This window comes from Mustela erminea, chromosome 1 (genome assembly GCF_009829155.1).
Source record: "Mustela erminea isolate mMusErm1 chromosome 1, mMusErm1.Pri, whole genome shotgun sequence".
Lineage (NCBI taxonomy): Eukaryota > Metazoa > Chordata > Mammalia > Carnivora > Mustelidae > Mustela > Mustela erminea.
In genome coordinates this window covers 209,849,430-209,866,807 of record NC_045614.1, presented here as the reverse complement: position 1 = coordinate 209,866,807, position 17,378 = coordinate 209,849,430, and the positions used below count along the sequence as shown (strand labels likewise).

The window sequence follows — 17,378 nt, the reverse complement described above, 5'->3', positions numbered from 1 at the left end:
TCTTCCTCTCCCTCTGCCCCTACCCACTTACCTCTCTCTGTCTAAAGTAACGAATAAATCTTTTTTTAAAGATTTTATTTATTTATTTGACAGAGATCACAAGGAGGCAGAGAGAGAGGAGGAAGCAGGCTCCCTGCTGAGCAGAGAGCCCGATGCGGGGCTCGATCCCGGAACCCTGGGATCATGACCTGAGCCGAAGGCAGAGGCTTTAACCCACTGAGCCACCCAGGCGCCCCACGAATAAATTTTTTAAAGAGCAGATTGGGAGGTGCTTCTTGATAAGACTTACTTATAGAGTGAAAAGGGCTCAAGTAGATTAAGTACCTGGCCCCTGGTACCAGGGAGATGAAAAAAATTTTCAAAAAAAGTTGAGTCCAAGGGTGATTCATATTTTGAACACTGTTGCATGAGATATGGTTGAATAGTCCTTTGTTTGTTTGTTTCATAACAAAGGAGAAAGCGAATTGTTGTGTGAAAGCAGTTTTACTGATGGACATTATGCTGGACATTTCCAATAGGCTTAAATTCTTGATACTCAGAAAAACTACTTAACTGATAGATACTGATCATATTCGTTACACATAGTATCCCTCTCTGAGTAGAACACCATGGTAGGTGTTTAGTAATGTGAAGACCGTTACTTATGTTCTGTTGAACCATATGAAATTGCCATTTCTGCATGTTAAGTATGGGCAGTGTCGGCAATTTCATATGGTTCAAACTAACATAGGGGAACCTATATTTTTAGGCATTTTCAATAAATAATTCTTAGTCAAAGAACAGGATGGGCCTCTAGAGATTATTTAGGCTGGCCTCCTCATCTGGCAGTTGCCGTAAGTATAGCCCACAGAGCTTGTCACCTGTCGAGCATCACAGGACTTACATGTTGGCCACAGCTCTGGAACTAGAAACCCAAATCACCCAGGTTAGCACCCAGCACCTTCAGTGCCCTAGCAGAGGTCACACATTCCAGTAACGCCCCATTTCCATCGCCTGTGACCAGGCAGCTCAGCTGAGTTAAAGAAGTGAGACCGAGACCCCCGTTTCAGCTCCTGCACACCAAGTAGCTGTGCCCTATCTTCAGGACACAGAATGATCCCCTATTTCCAGCTGTGTTTGTCACAGGTGTGTGTCATTCACAACAGATACAATCTGGACACCGTGAGGAAGGTAACACCCACTTTATCCCAAACCCCAAAGTTCTGAGTTCTTGAAAGATGGTGGTGGGGACCTGGGGTGGGGCCGTCAGTTATGCGACCTGTTCTTGGTTTCAGCTCAGGTCGTGATCTCAGGGTCATGAGGTCAAGTTCCGCATCTCAGGCTCCGTGTTCAGCAGGGAGTCTGCTTAAGACTCTCTCCCTCTCTCTCTGCCCATACCCCCATCAAATAAAATAATAATAATAATAATAATAATAATAAATCTTCCAAAGGAAAGAAGGAAAGATGGTGTACCGTTAGCATCACCTGAGTCTAACAAGGAGCGAAGGCTTTTGTTGTTTATCTTTTTGTTTTTTTAGAGTTTCAGAGAGAGTGGGAGTGCATAGTAGCAGGGAGGGGCGGGGGGAGAGGGAGAGAGAGGATCTTAAGTTGGTTCCACATTCAGCACCAAACCAGACACAGGGCTCGATCCCATGACCCCAAGATACGATCTGAGCCAAAATCAAGAGTCAGACACTTAACCAACTGTACCCCCAAAGTCTTTCATTTTTTATATCAAGAATAGAAAAGGATGTGATTATCTGCATTTACCATGAACATTCCACCAAAATTTTTATCAGAGCGTGAAGAAATGAGGAAGGCAAACAACACCAAGAATTAGAACAAGAATGAGGGGATGAGGAGAAAAAGAAGAGGAAGTAGGAGCGCCTGGGCGGCTCAGTTGTAAGCGTCTGCCTCTGGCTGAGAACATGATCCCAGGGTTCTGGGATGGAGCCCCACATTGGGCTCCCTGCGCAGCAGAAAGTCTGCTTTTCCCCCTTCCGCTCCCCCTGCTTGTGTTTTCTCTCTCATTGTGTGTCTCTCTGTCAAATAAATAAATAAAATCTTAAAAAAAAAAAAAAGAAGAAGAAGAGGAAGTAGAATAAGAAGGAGTAGAAGGAAAAGAACAGAGAGAGAGAGAAAAAAGAAGAAGAGAAGCAAAGGCCATCTTGTACCAGGAAAATCACTCCTTTTATAATTTCTGGGAAGGGAAATCGATCGCTTTGTTACTTAATTTCTCAGAAACTAATTTGCTGTGGAAGCTTACCTAGGCAGTGCGTGGGCAGTACAAAATCCCCTGCTACAAAGCCAGGCTGTTCTAAACCTCCTGGTTGGTGTTGGCAAGCTCTCAGGAACTCTGCATAAATCTCAGCCTGCCAGGCCCCCCTCTGCTTGCAGCCAACCAAGCCTTTGTGAGCCGCGGTCTGCAATCTAGGCTTTTATGAACCCAAATATTTAATCTAATCTCACGTGGAAAATTAAATACAGGCCGGCCTTTGGGAATTAACCTTGGTGCCTGATGGGGTGTACCTACTTGGAGGCTGGCTTTGGGTAGAGGAAAATTCTCTCCTTGGGCCCCGTGATGCCAGCCCCAGCCAGGATACTGCCTGGCCACAGTGAGCCCCCCTCCTCAGGGAAAGGCTTGGTGCACAGCACTGTTCCCTGCAGGACTTGTGCCGAGGGCAAGCATCCCAGAGAGATGAGATAAACACGGCCAACTCTGGGGATGTGGGTTGAGGGGAAGGCCAGTATGCCTCCAGGCCAACACCCCTATTCTAACCACCTACTCATAAACCTAATTTTATTTGTTTTTAAAGTTTTTAAGTTTATTTTTATTGATTTGACAGAGAGAGAGACAGCAAGAGAGGGAACACAAGCAGGGGGAGTGGGAGAGGGAGAGACAGGCTTCCCACTGAGCAGGGAGCCCGATGCGGGGCTCAATCCCAGCAGCCTGGGATCACGACCTGAGCCAAAGGCAGATGCTTAACCGACTCAGCCACCCAGGTGCCCCAAACTTAATTTTCTTTAAATACCCACTCTTTGAGACCATTTTCATGTGGCTTTAGAGCAACATTGTTATCTTACACAATAGAAACTGGCCACAATAAGGGAACTGTACAAAGAACACGGAAGCAAGTCCAGGGAATTATGGAAAGACCCCCAAAAAGCTAAATGCTCTCTGCTTACCAAAAGATCCTTTTCTATCATGGTGGGAGTCCTTGGAATTAGGATGTTATCACGTGTCCGGTCCTTCTCAAATGCTTTCATTGTCTTAGGCTCATGCAGTCATAACAACACAATGTAAGGGACCCTGAGCTTTACAGCTAAGGAATCCAGGCACAAAGAGTTCCAGAGGTCGGGATGACATAGAGGTAGAGCCAGGATTTGAGCCTATCCCTGAATGGTGGCCACAGTAGTGACATACAACCAAAATCACGTCAAGGTCAGAGGGCTGCCCATCCCTCTGTCATATAGCTGTGCAAAGTAAGAGGACCTGTGTTTTACAATGGAATTTTGTCATCAAACGGTGCTCTGAGCGATGTGGTTTGAGGTGCACTGGGTGGCAGGAGAAAGGTGGGTGGGATCTCAAATGATCTACAATTCGTAGTAGTTAACATAGCGGGTGTGAGCTAAAGAAATGCAAGTTTCTCTGTAACTCCACGCCAGCCTCTCATGACGTCATATGTCCTCATAGATTGTCTTCACTGAACACAATTAGGCAACCGCAACCACACAAAAATGGTTGGATGGTCCAGCGGGGTGGAAAGCATCTCCATAGAAACGGAAGCCCTTCCAAGGGCTCCCAGGGACAGTCCACTGGGGCAACTCTGCCACCTGCTGGTGGAAGCGAGGAGCAGAGACCAAAGTCTCCCTCACTCCTGAACAGGTCTTGACCATTTAATTTGGTGTCTTGCCTTCTCCTAGGGCAAAGTTGAGGAGAATCAAAACGGCGTGCAAGTCTACACTTCAGTAATTTGAGGCCGAACTGGAAGGCAGTACATCACAGAGGCTGAGAGCTTGGCTTTGGAGGCTGACAAACCAGGTGAGCAAATTAGTTATATTCCCGATCTCTGGATTTTTTTTTTAGTGTTTTAGAAGTAGGACCTTCTGCTGTTATTTGTAAGAGAAGGATGCAGAAGGACATGGCAGTGAGAAGCAGAGCTTGAGCAGACCTCACCAAGGAAAAGAATATTCAAGCACTGTGTGAAGAGTAGCTCCGTAGTGGTTTATTTTTAGATAGCTCCTACTTGTGCCCTGATACTCAATTCACACAACTGGAATGAGATGAGCACTGACAAAGTGGTTGCAGAAACGGAGTATAAACACAACCCAAGCATCTGCTGCAGGCTGGGGAAGACAACGGGAGGAGGTCAGAGCTGTTTCATGTCTCCCCGTGAAAGGCTTCAGCCCACCTGGCCTCTGCAAAAGGTTCTCGGTAGATCCACTCTGCATTGTCTCCAACAGGAGAGCAAAGTGGTATCTGCCAGAAAGCGAGTTTCATAAAAGCAAATGTTCTCTTTGAAAATCAAATTACAACCCACACCTTTACAGAGCTCCTCTGCCTACATATGGCATATGTTTTTAAAGCCCAGAGAGTTGAGTCTGCTTTGGGTTTAAAATTGGATGTGACTCAGTTCCACATCCAGCACCAATAAACCCAAAATTCCTTCGAAAGATAAGAACAGTGGAAGACTGTCTAGAATTGAACCTGCCTTTCAAGCTACTAGTACTGTTTTTAGGGCACCACTATGATACAAATCAAAAGGCTAGCAACTGCTAGTGGCGAGTAACGGGGAATGTAGGAAGTCGAGTAATTGACTTTGGAGAATTTCAAGTCAGTCAGTGTCACTCTGCTCAAGCCGATCCTAGTAGGAGATAGCCCATGGAGGCTTTACCTACTGACCTACTATTACGATGGGTAACTCTATGTCCACAGCCTCTTAACTTCTCCACACCCTTCCAGTATATCACAATTTACAGTTAAATCTAAATTCAGACTGCATTTCTAAGGTGATGGAAATATTGTTCTTTGATGACCCAATCACCTCTCTCCTATACAAATTTTGGTTTTCAAGGAGTAAATTATGATTTTTTTTTCCTTTAAGCCCTACCCCTCAATGGCTCCCATTCAGTCTACTTTCTTCAAACCACCCTCCTCCCATTATGCACTGCCCAACCTACGCCACAGTACGTGGCATCCCTGCCCAACTCAGACTATAAAAAAGACAAGGAAAATAAAGTAGGGAGACTGGTGACAGATTGGGAGAGCAGGAAAACACCTGTCTGAGAAGATGTCATTTGAAGTGAAGAAGAAGTGATCCGTGTGAAGATCTGGGGAAGAGCATTCCAGGGAAAGGGAACAGCCGATGCCAAGGTGCTGTGGTCAGCTGGATAACGGCCCGTCGTAGATGTCCGCACCTTAATCCCTGGAACCTGTGAACACGTTTCCTTTGTGTGGTAAAAGGGACTTTGTGGTTGTGATTGAATAATAGTCTTGTGATGATGAGAAAATTACCCTGGACTGTCTGGGCAGGTCTAATACAATCACCAAGGTCCTCAGTAGAGGACCGTAGGAGTCAGTTAGAGGTGATGTGAAAGTAGAGGTGGGTGTGGTATGAAGAAGGGCCACCACCCTTTCCAAGGAACTAGGGCAGCCTAATTCCAGAAGAAGCAGGCTCTCCCTCCAGAGCCTCCAGAAGGAGCCATCCTACCCACACTTTGGACTTCTGACCACCGGAACTTCAAGAGAATAAATTTGTGTTGTTTAGGTTACTTAGTTTATGGTATTTTTTTACAGCAACAATCCGAAACTATTACAGATCCTATGGTGGAAATAGAAGAGCAGGGAGACAGGATCCGACTACAAGATGAAGAAGAGGTCAGAGAAGGGGACCAGGGCCTAGGTCCTCTATGGCATCAGGCATTCTGGACTTTATTCTGAAGAAGCTGGGAAACCAGTGGAGAGATTGATACAGGGACGAGCATGTGCTGATTTATGAGGTCCCTCTTAGAAGTGGATGAATGGGGACAAAGAGTGAAAAGTTGCTACACAAGGCAGTGTGGAGGGTCATCCAAAAAATTAAAACTAGAACTACAGTATGATCCAGGAACCGTAGGTCTGGGAATTTATCCCAAAGAACTGAAATCAGGATCTTGAAGGATATCTGTATCGCCATGTTCATTGCGACACTGTGCCCAGCAGCCAAGATATGGATTATCGATAGATAAATGAGTGAAGAACATGCGGTGTACACGTATGATGGAATATTAGTCCACCTTTAAAGAGGAAACTCCTCTGTGACAACACAGAGACACCCAGAGGGCATGATGCTGAGTGAAATCAGCCGGTCACAGAAAAACAAACACTGTCTGTTTGCACTTCTCTGAAATGTCTAAACTAGTTCAGAGAATCAGAGAGTAGAATGGTGGTTGCCGGGAACCAGCAGGACGTGGAGATGGGGAGCGACTGCCCAACAGGCACAAGGTTTCAGTCAGGCAAGATGAGAAATTTCCAGAGGTCTGCTGTCTATCATGGTCCCTGGAGTCAGCAATGCAGTGTCATGCACGTGAAGATCATTGAGAAGGTAGAGCATATGCTAAATGTTCTTACCACAGGAAAATAAAATAAAAAATGAAGGAATTCTCTTCCGGTTAGCAACGTTAAGGAGAAAACACAACTTGAGTATCCAGAAAAGGGATGGCTCAGGGGCACCTGCTGTCCAGTTCTGGAGAATTCCTGATGACCACTTTCTGTTGTATGGTCCTTCAAGCTTGATAGGTTCCCCTCCTCTAGGGCTAGAGAAACAGAGTCTACACCAGAGGCTGCCATGTTCAGAACAACCACACTGTGTCCCCACAATGCTGTCAAGCATGCGTGACTCATAAAGCTACTGAGTCCAGAGGTGTTCAGTTGTACAAAGCTGATAAAAACGGGCTTGTGCTGCTCTGGGTGGGAGAGCACTCCTCCCTGCCTGCCCTCACTGCCAACACCCCTCGGGAAGACTTTGGGTTGACCTCTTTTTTAATTTTGGTTTTAGAACATGATGAATACAACCATGCTATGTCTTTCTTGTTTATTATTTTTATTTTGAAATCATCATAGATTCGGAGGAAGTTGCAAAAATGCTGAGTCCCACCTGCCCTCCAGCCAGCCTTCCCCAGTGGTGACATCATACACAACCAGAATATAATATCAAAACCAGGAAACCAGGGGCCCCTGAGTGACTCAGTCAGTTAAGCCTCCTACTCTTGGGTTCTGCTCAGGTCGTGATCTCAGCATCGTGAGATCAAGCAGAGTCTGCTTAAGACACTCTCTTCCTCTGCCTCTACCCTCCATGTCACAAATAAATAAAGCTTAAAAAAAAAAACAAAACCTGGAAAACGGATATTGATACAGGGCTGTCAACTAGCCCACAGACCAAATCCAGATTTCACCATTTTTAACCTGCACTCATCTGAGTGTGCGCGTGTGTGTAGTTTGATGCGTCTTCAACTGTTACATCATCTGTGGAACCAACACCACCATCGGGGTAAAAGCTTCCCTCATCACCATTAAGAAACTAACCTTTCCATGTCCCCCTTTTCCACTTGCACCCCTTTCTTGTATCCCTATTCCCTGGTTGCCCTCTCTATAAATCTGCCACTTCTAGAATGTTCTATAATAAGTAGGACTGTACACTATAAAACCCTTTGAGATGGGCTTTTCGCCCACTCAGCGTGATTTCCGTGAGATCTGAGTGAGTTGGGTACATCCACGCTGCCCACTGACTTTTACTCCAGTCAACAGATGTTCAACACTCTTCTGCCGAAAGGTATTTGAGTTGTTTTCAGTTTTTTGCTATTGTGAATAGAGCTGCTGTGAACATTTATGTACAGATTTGGGCGTGAATGTAAGTTTTCATTGCTCTGGGGTTAACATTCAAGAGAGCGGTTGCGGGATCAGATCACAGAGGCATGTTTGGTTTGATAAGAAACTGCCGAATTAGTTTCCAGAGATCCTGCACCATTTTACATTCTGACCAGCAACGAATGAAAATTCTCATTGTTCTGTATTCTCACCAGCAAAGCTCTATGTTTTGTACCCAGAGTTATGAACTCTTGGGATTCTAGAAGATTAGAACTATAGGAGATTAGAACTATATTCTTGTGCAGTCTACTCCATTGATTCTGCTCAGGGAGGATCTAGATGTGGGGGAGGGATCTGACCATCCCTTGTCCCTTTGTCCAATTCTTCTGTTACTTGTACCGCCCTCCCTGAGTCCCAGGCTCGGGCAAAACTGCCTCCACTTTACGACATCTCTGGAAACTTGTGAAAGGTCCTGCTCTCAGGGCAGGACCCGAGAGCCTTGTTCAAGCCCCAGGGGGATGTCTTGCCCCGAAAACTTGACCTTGTGCTTTGCTGCCATTGAAGAAACCAGGCTCCGGCTGCACCTTCCAAAGCGCACACAGCTCTCAGTGCATCGTCTTCTTTCAGGAAATTACTAACAGCACCGAAGTTCAAATACAATCTGAAGTTACAGCCCACAGCCCACTTCCCCAGGCTCACCCGGCCTCCTGCCCAGCAGTCATGTCAAGACCCATTGCCTCTAGCTCAGCTACTTCCATCTGTGGCGCACCTTCTGTGTGTCAGGCAATGTGCGAGGCACTTTATGTTTTCCTTCACCCCAAGTCTGCAAGGCGGGGGCAATGAGCCCCATTCGACAGATGAGGAAAAATGGCTGGAAAAGTCATGACCAAACTCAAAAGTTTCAGAATACGAGACCAAGGTATAAGTCGTCATTATACACAGCGTGCATAAAATATTCTTTGGGGTGTAGGCGAAGTGGCCTTCCCCGTCATTGTCTGAGTTTCAATGCGCAGTGCACCTCTCCTTGGGTTCCATGCCTGAAACTCGCATAGCGGACACCAGGTGGCGCCAACGCTAAGCTTTCCCTCCGCGGGGACCAGTCTGACTTCCCTGAAGCCGCTGCTGATTCCATCGCCCGTGCGAGCTTCCAGCCCAACTCCAGCGTTTCTAGCACATTAACCTTTTTTTTTTTTTTTCATAGCAGACATCCTTAAAAATCAAATCATCACATAGTAACATCTGCACATCTTTCTGAAAGGCTTACATTTTACAGCAAAAAGCCAGGAAATGCAACCTCAAGGTGGAACATAGCACCTTCCCACTAAACATCAACTGTTTAAAACTGCTGGTTCTCCTAACTTCAACTTTTCCATATATGGATATTCTTGAGAAACAGATCACTGTTCCAGACCCTTCCTGAATTTTGAATGCTTAAAAGCTATGAATTTCCCTGCAGTTCTCTGCGGAGACAGAGTTCAGACCTATCTGCACTTTTGTTTACTACTGAGCTTGTTTGGGGATATTTTAAGAACTGAAGCCCTCTTGTTTTGCCTCCGATGCCCAGCTCCTTATAATCTCCTAATTGCCCTGTTTCTTCCTGTGTGGATGAATTACGTTCTGGTTCTTTGTTCTCCCGAACGAAAACACGCGGACGGGGCAAGGCGAGTGCTTCTTTCACACCGGCCTCTGGCCCCAGCGCCCCCTTATGTCCCTCCTCCAGAAGCTTCCTATTCAGGAGTTCTCCCTAATTCTCTTCTCTTTGCGGTTTCAACCAGCTGCCCCACTTGTACGGGTTCGTCTGGGCATTCTTTTCCAGTCTGCACCCACGAGAATCCCCTCGATCCCAGGCAAAGTGGGACCGTTTGCGATCCCGGCTGTCAGTTTGAGCAGAAGTGACCCTGCGCTGAATTTTAGGTTAAGATTTGACTTCAGTCCTGGTGACAGGCTTCCCTCTCCGCGGCGTTAGTTGTGACTCATTCATTTGCTCAGCAAATGGGTGCCCAGTAAACCTCAACACTCTGGCATCCCGGATCTCTCACAATGGGTCCTGACGTGCCACCTCTGCTGGACTATGAGGCCAACGATCCGTGTCATATCCCTTCTAAGACTTGCAGTGCCAGACGCAGCATCTAATCTGAACAGATACCTCAATAATGGTTATTAAATGAAAAGAAAAACAAATGAATGCCCCTCTCCCCCTCGAGGTTACTGCTTCTCTGTGGTTCCCAGAATGTCATTACTTTGGAAACTTACAAGCCCTTGCTTGGAGCCAAAGATGTCATGCGGGGTCTCGGCTATGAGAGGGACAGCAGTGTCCAGTAGTGTTCAGAACCTGCCTCCAATTCCAAATTCCTGGTTACCCTTCTGGGAATAAAATCTCCCCGAGTTTGTTTTCCGTGGGGTTTAGATTTAGGTTTATGAGAAGCTAGCATTTAGGAGGGACCCATAACTCAAGAGCCCTCTCCATTTTGCACCAGACCTCAAAATTTCAGAAGAGGAGGTAGTGGTTGCAGGAGTGGGAGAAAGGAATTTGCCGGAGAGATTGTCCTCTATTCCCAAATAAGTTCTGTCTCTCTTTCCCAGCCAGACTCTCTATAAAAGGGAAAACTGGACAACAGGCGGTGGGAAAGGAGCGCGTCCTGGCAACTAGCTTCAAGCCTCGTACACCACGCTGTTTACAAATTCCAGCAGCCAGCCCCGGGATCCAAATGTAGACAACTCTGTTTATGTAACTAAAATAGATGCTTATACCGTGTGATTAAGGTGGCTCGGGGAGCTGGGCCACTGCGAGGCGACGTTCGCTGCAGCCCCGGGCCAGAGGGAAGCACAGAATATGGGAGCCCTGGGACCCTGGCGGGTATGAGGTTGATTAGATTGGTGTTCTGGCCGAGCAGTCTCCCGGGGTAGGCACATGGCAGGTGCATGGGAGAGCAGAGGAGCCACAACCTGGCGTCTTTTGTTGCTGTCGGTCACAGAGGATGGAGTTGTCATCCAAGAGAGACCGGCACTGCACTGTCCCCTCTGGGCTGCCTCTTCTCCCTGCATGGGGTCTGGAATGAACCCCCGCTCCTGCCCCACCAGGAGAGGATTTGTTCCAACAGGCGGTTGCACTTCCTGGGTCCATAAAGAGGCTCAAGTGTTCTAGGGGCAGTAGATGTACAGCTCCGTGAAACGCTCCGTCCGCTCACCATGGCTTTCACATCTCTGCACCCTCCACTTTGTGACTGGGAGGCCTGTTCTTCTAGAAGCAGCGCAAGCTTCCCTTCTGGACATTCCCCAAACCCTCCCCGGCTGGAAGCGGTCACGGTGCCCTCCTCTGGGCACTGAGATCCCCCAGCCCTGGGTCCACCCACTGCACCCCCGGGAGAGCTCTTGGGGGTCAGGGTCTGCATCTTAACATCCTTATACCAGACTTGGCCCCAGCAGAGTGGCCGGTGTGGGCAATCAAGCTGACCAATGGCTTGGGTTATTGAGTCACGGGAAGACGCCATCCAGGGGCCAGGGGACTAGAGAGCAGGAGCAGAAGGGCCACAGGGGTGCTGATCACTGCGTGGACTCCCTGAGGCCCAGAGAGGCCCTCGTTCACACGGCTCCCTGGCTGGGTGTGGCTGCCCATGCTGGGCTCCTCATGGCTCTTCCTTCTCCAGCCTCCATGGTCTTCTCAGCTTTGGAAAGAGCCATGTAGCTTGGGGCCCTTTGCACACTCTTTCTTCTCCCGAGAATTGCTGTCCCACTGACCCAGATCCACTGTCCGACTCATCCTAATCACCGCAAATGCCAAGGGAGTTGAGGCCAACATCCTTGACAGCACCCCTGCTCGGTCTAGACTAAGTTCCCTCCTTATATGTTTGCCCCCCACACCAGGGGCTACTATAATGTCTGATGTGTGCTCACTGCCTTCCTGGGGGCAGGGTTTAATCCCTGGGACTCCCGCCGTGGCTCCCTGTACCTCCCCTCCTAGCATTGTTATGATGCTACTCGATCGTTGTGTAATCATTTGCTTACTGTCTATTTTCCGTCTGGAATCTGGAGGAGAGGAAACCCATCTTCCCTATCTCCCCATGCCCAGCCCAGTTACCTGGCTTCATAGAAGCAAATGAACTAATGAATGGATGAATTAATTAACCAACCAAAGGAGGCCTGGAAAAACTCAGGAGAGAGAACCTGGAGCAGTCAGATTCAAGGTCACCTTGAGCCAGGCAAGAGCAAGCTAGAACTTGGTGGCGGCCCACCACAGAAGGAGCTTCCAGGGAACAAAGGGGCAACTGTCCTCTGCCCCCAGTCAACAGGATCTTCCAAGGCAACATGTCCGAGGAGGAAAGGCAACAGAAAGACCCCACGGTTTTAAGCTGAGTGTCTTGTACTCTTTCTCTTTGGAAAAAAACAATAAAGGGTTCTTCTCGGAGTCCTTAAGGGGGTGGCTGAGGAAGGCAGAAGGAAAAAAAAAGTTCTGGACCGTCCACATCTCTGATCACAGATACAGAGTGAGGGGGAAGGAAGCCCCACTGAAGTCACACTTGGATGCCAGGCTCCCGGGGCAAGGGAGGGCACAGCGGCTGCCAGGCCCGGTGCGGGCACACACGGGGGTATTCACAGCCCAGGGCCTCTGCCGCTCCCGCCCGCCCTGCACAGCCCCCGGCAGCAAACAGAACTCTCTGTCTCGGTTCCCGAGTCAGGCCTGCACAGAATTAACTGTAATAATTGGCAGGTGTGCTGCTGGCTTCTGGGTTTCAATTCACCGGGGGCTCATGAAAACGGGATGTTCTGCAGCAGCCAGTGTTTAGCTTGGGCTCCGAGAAGCTTCAGCTTTCCATGACGAGAGACGAAGTGTGTGGCTGCAGCTGCCCTGGGCTAACGAGAGTTCCAGAACGGCCTTGGAGAAAGAGGCCCCTCTGGCCAGCAATCCAGTTCGCTCCTTGGGGAGAGAGGAGGAAATAGCCCTTGACCTGCCGCCCTTCTCAGGAGCACAAGATGATGGAGAAGAAAGGAGTCTTTCTGGCAGTTGCTTCCCCCCCCACCCCCACAACCGCCCCGGTGATCATCACCTCCAGAAATTTTCTAGCGACACAAATGCTCTTGGACTTCTTTCCGTGAACAACTAGGATGATAAGGAGGTTTATCGCAACCCGCAGCTGAGCCACCATTTCACAGGAGCCAGCCACCTCCGCGGCTATGTGCCCACTGCAGACCTCACTAATCAATCAAGAGCAGTTATCTTTCCTCCTGAGTCTGAGACACGGGCTCGGAATCCTTCTCAGCCCTGCACCCCAGGAAGCCATGACAATGAAGAGGTGTTGGCATGAGAGTATTGGCCACTTCTATTTTAGTGACTCAGAAGAGGCCAAAGTTAGAATCTCATCAGCGAGTTTTTTGCAAGGACAGGAGTCTAGGGACATCCTACCAGGGACTGTGGCTTTGATGCCAGTTACTGGCCAGAGACTCCTTATTGCTGCCCTCCAAAGAGCAGGCTCTGATGATCATCTTCAGAAGGGGGAACACTGTATGGGATTTCACTGGGGACCCAGGCATGGTGGCCCAGGGCTGGGACGGCCAATACCAAGGGTACATCCTTTCTGTTTATCATACCTTCACTTGAAGCTTGTCCTTCAACTGGAGTGCTGGCCACCAGTCTGTTATAGAAGGGACAGAGCTGGCCATCACCCTGAAGTCCTTTCAGGGGACAGCTGGCCATGCATGGTGGCTCCCCTGCCTCGTGTCACCCCCACCACTTTTTCTCAGCTGGCCTGCTTGGGCCCTTTTTTGTAGGAACTAATGTGTAGTGCTGGAGAGGAAGGACTCTGGCCTCCAGGGCTGGGAAACACTAAAGAAGCAGTAACCCTTGGGTTTAGCCCACATGTTCCATGGGGGAGGACCTCTGTTCACAATCCAAGTATCGCCATCTAGTCCTTCAAGGATGATTATCCTTGTGACCTCTGGCTTCCTCCCAGCAGGCTTTGGGAAGGTGTCTCCTTCCAGATGTCCTTTCCCATCGCTGTTTTACCTTTCATCAGAGACCAAAGCCTGAACAGGACCTCCTGATGCTCAGCCTGATGACGTGGGGAGGATCTTCCTCTGTTACCACAAGTTGGTGCTGTGTCCCAAGCTCTTAGCTGATGTCCTAAGGAGGAGGGAGGACTTAGAAGCCTTTCGCTCTTTCTTACCTTGCTGCTTGGGTTCCTGAGTCACACTCCCTGGGATTTGGGCAGTCCCATTAGTTCTGTAGATCTGCGTCCTCTCCTGCAAACAGGAATAATGACATCGCCTCCTAGGATTGCTATGAGGACCAAATTGAGAGAGTCTACACCAAGTACAAGCATGCCGTAAGCACCTAGTGGGTACAAGTTTTAATATGGGGTCAATATTCCATTTCATATAGGGTCAATGTTTAAAATGGGATTGGTATTTGATATGGGGTTGATATAAAGATACACATCATATAAAGTTTACTATTTTGAAGCATATAATTCTGTGGCATTAAATATCTTTACAATGTACAACCATCACCATGATCTCATGCCAGAACTTTCTAGAACCCCAAATGGAAACCCTATACGTACGAAGCAGTCCTTCTGCTTTTCTCCCTCCCTACAAGCCCCTGACAACCACGAATCCGCTTTCTCTGTCTGAGATTTGCCTAGTCTGGACATTTCAAATAAATAGAATCATGCAATATGTGGTCTTTTGTGTCTGGTTTCTTCCACTTAGTGTCATGTTTTCAAGGTTCTTCCATGTTCGAACATATATCAGTACTTCGTTCCTTTTTATGGCTAAATAACACTCTACACTGTGGATAAGACCATATTTCTTTGATGTATTCATCTGTTGATGAACAGCTGGGTTCTTTCAGCTTTTGGCTATTGTTAAAAATGTGCTATGAATACTTGTGAGCAACTATGTGCTTGAACACCTGTTCTCGGTTTTGAGGTGTATATATACCTAGGAGTGGAATTATTGGGTCAGATAGACTCTATGTTTAAGTTATTGAGAAATCACAAACACATTCGCACAGTGGACCTGCCATTTTACATTCCCATCAGCAACGTACAGGGGTTCAAATTTTTCCACAGCCTCAACAAAACTTAATGTTTTCCTTTTTTTTTTTTTTAATCTGGCCATCCTAACCCTCTTACACTGTTGGTGGGAATGCAAGCTGGTGCAGCCACTCTGGAAAACAGTATGGAGGTTCCTCAGAAAGTTGAACATAGAGCTACCCTATGAGCCAGCAACTGCACTACTGGGTATTTACACTAAAGATACCAATGTAGTGATCCGAAGGGGCACATGCACCCCAATGTTTATAGCAGCAGTGTCCACAATAGCCAAACTGTGGAAAGTGCCCAGATGTCCAATGACAGATGAATGGATAAAGAAGATGTGGTATATATACGTATATAGATACACATATACATATATATATACATATATGTATATATACATATATAGATACACATATACATACATGTATATACATGTACATACATGTATATGTGTATCTATATATGTATGTACATATATGTATATGTGTATATATGTGTGGTAAATACATGTACATACATATACATATATATGTATATGTGTATATATATATGGCAAATACACACACACAACAGAATATTATGCAGCCATTAAAAATGAAATCTTGCCATTTGGAATGATGTGGATGGGACTAGAGGGTATTAGGCCAAGTGAAATAAGTCAATCAGAGAAAGACAAGTATCACATGATCTCATACATATGTGGAATTTAAGAAACAAAACAGAGGATCATAGGGGAAGAGAGGAAAAAAATGAAACAAGATGAAATCTAAAGGGAAACAAATCGTAAGAGACTCTTAATCATAGGGAACAAATTGAGGGTTGCTGGAGGGGAGGGGTGGGAGGACGGAGTAGCTGGGTGATGGACATTAAGGAGGGCACGTGATGGAATCATCACTGGGTATTATATAAGACTGATAAATCACTGGATTCTGCCTCTGAAACTAATAATACACTGTATGTTAATTAATTAAATTTAAATTTTAAAAAAATTTTAAATCCGGCCATCCTGGTGGGTTTGAAGTGGTATCTCTTTGTGAGTTTGATTTGCATTTCTCTGATGACTAATGACACTGGACATCTTTTCATGTGTTTGTTAGACATTTGGAAAAATGTCTATTCAAGTCCTTTACTCACTTTTTAATTGGATTGTTTGCCTTCTTGTGGTTTCCCCTATAAATTTAAGGTCATCTTCTAACCAACGGGGTCAGAAAAAATCAAAAGACATAAAAGTGTGTGTGTGGGGGGGGTGGACGGGTGGGTGCACGCACGCGCGAAAGGTTTTCCAAACTCCTTGTATAACCTGGATGAGCAGGGAATAAAGCTAGTTCCTTTATGTTGTCTAGAACTTATTTGTCTTCCTTCTGGTCTTTACTCTGATAAGCTTTATTACCTAGATCCTAAATTTAAAAGGCCCTCTCAATTATGCTCAGTCTTTCTAGAAGAAAAAGAAAACAAAATAAACTCAAATTCTAAATCTCTGAGATTTCTCTTCCCTGGCCCCAAGGTGGTTATGGCCTCTGACAGTATAGGGTGGTGGTTGTGGTGTCGTAACCTTAAGGCAAAGGGGATATCTCATCATTCTTGGTGTGGTGACTTCTGTCTTCTCTAGACTCCTAGGCCATATTCCTTTTCTGCTGGCTGAGCTCACACCCTGGAAATGGAGGCCAAAGGCTGTAGCCATGTGGTCAGTCTCCTTGGCTCCATCAGAGGCCACCTGCTCCTGGGGATTGGTTTCCCCTTTGAGGTCTGGCTGTGAATTCCCCAGGGGTCTTCTTCTCAGCAATCCCACCTTGTCCCCTCCAGAACTTTGGCTCTTCCTGAGTCTCACCTTCAACACAGACAGGTAAACCAAGGACAGCTATAGCCTCAGGCCTTCCTGCCAAACTACCCAGCAACACTGTGTTTGTATGGATGAGCTGCTCCTCCAGGGAAGCACAGAATCCTCCCAGGGACTGGAAGAGGGAACAGGTGGAGTGACAGCATCCTGATGGCTGACAGGAGGGAGAATTCAGGATGTGGCAATCAAATAGATTCTTGAAAGACAGGGAGGTGTCTTGGGGTGGGAACTCTGCCCTCTGAGTCTCTTTCACTCATCAGAGCACCTGACAGTGTTAGAAAAAGAGGAGGTCCTCCAGCCACCAACTTCTTGAGCTGACTGTGACAGATGAAAGCCTTGGGAGATTGAAGGAATGACTTAGTGGCTAATTATTTTTGAATTAGAGGAGACATTGAAATGGCCACCCAAGCCCATCTCCATCACTGACCACAGACTCCCCTAACTTACTGCTCATAAAATGACAAAGGTACAAGGTCTATATTTATTTCCCTTCCCTGCCAGTCTTGCAGGTTAGAAGAAAGAATATTCCCCTCCTCTTGGAAGCTAATTCTTTTACCTGTGTTCGTAATTCCCAACCCACCATCTTCTTTAAGATCTAGACCTTAATCCCAGGAGCTCAAAGAGAGGATGCCCTTCTCAGATCTACAGATCAGTGGTTGACCAGTTGGTTTACAGCCGA

At 47.0% G+C, this 17,378-nt stretch overlaps 1 protein-coding gene across 3 annotated transcripts in view; it reads right to left on the bottom strand.

Annotated features, from left to right (window-relative positions):
* Positions 1-17,378, bottom strand: part of KCNE2 (potassium voltage-gated channel subfamily E regulatory subunit 2) — a 75,950-nt gene that overhangs the window by 4,129 nt on the left and 54,443 nt on the right. The window contains exon 1 of one of the 3 annotated variants that reach the window (XM_032354329.1): positions 13,987-14,051. The exons of 1 other annotated variant lie outside the window; for it this stretch is intronic. The gene's annotated coding sequence lies outside the window, so the exon portion shown is untranslated. Of the gene's footprint in view, positions 1-2,245; positions 2,404-13,986; positions 14,052-17,378 lie in introns of those variants that run through there. One more of the 3 variants, XM_032354327.1, reaches the window with a different exon arrangement.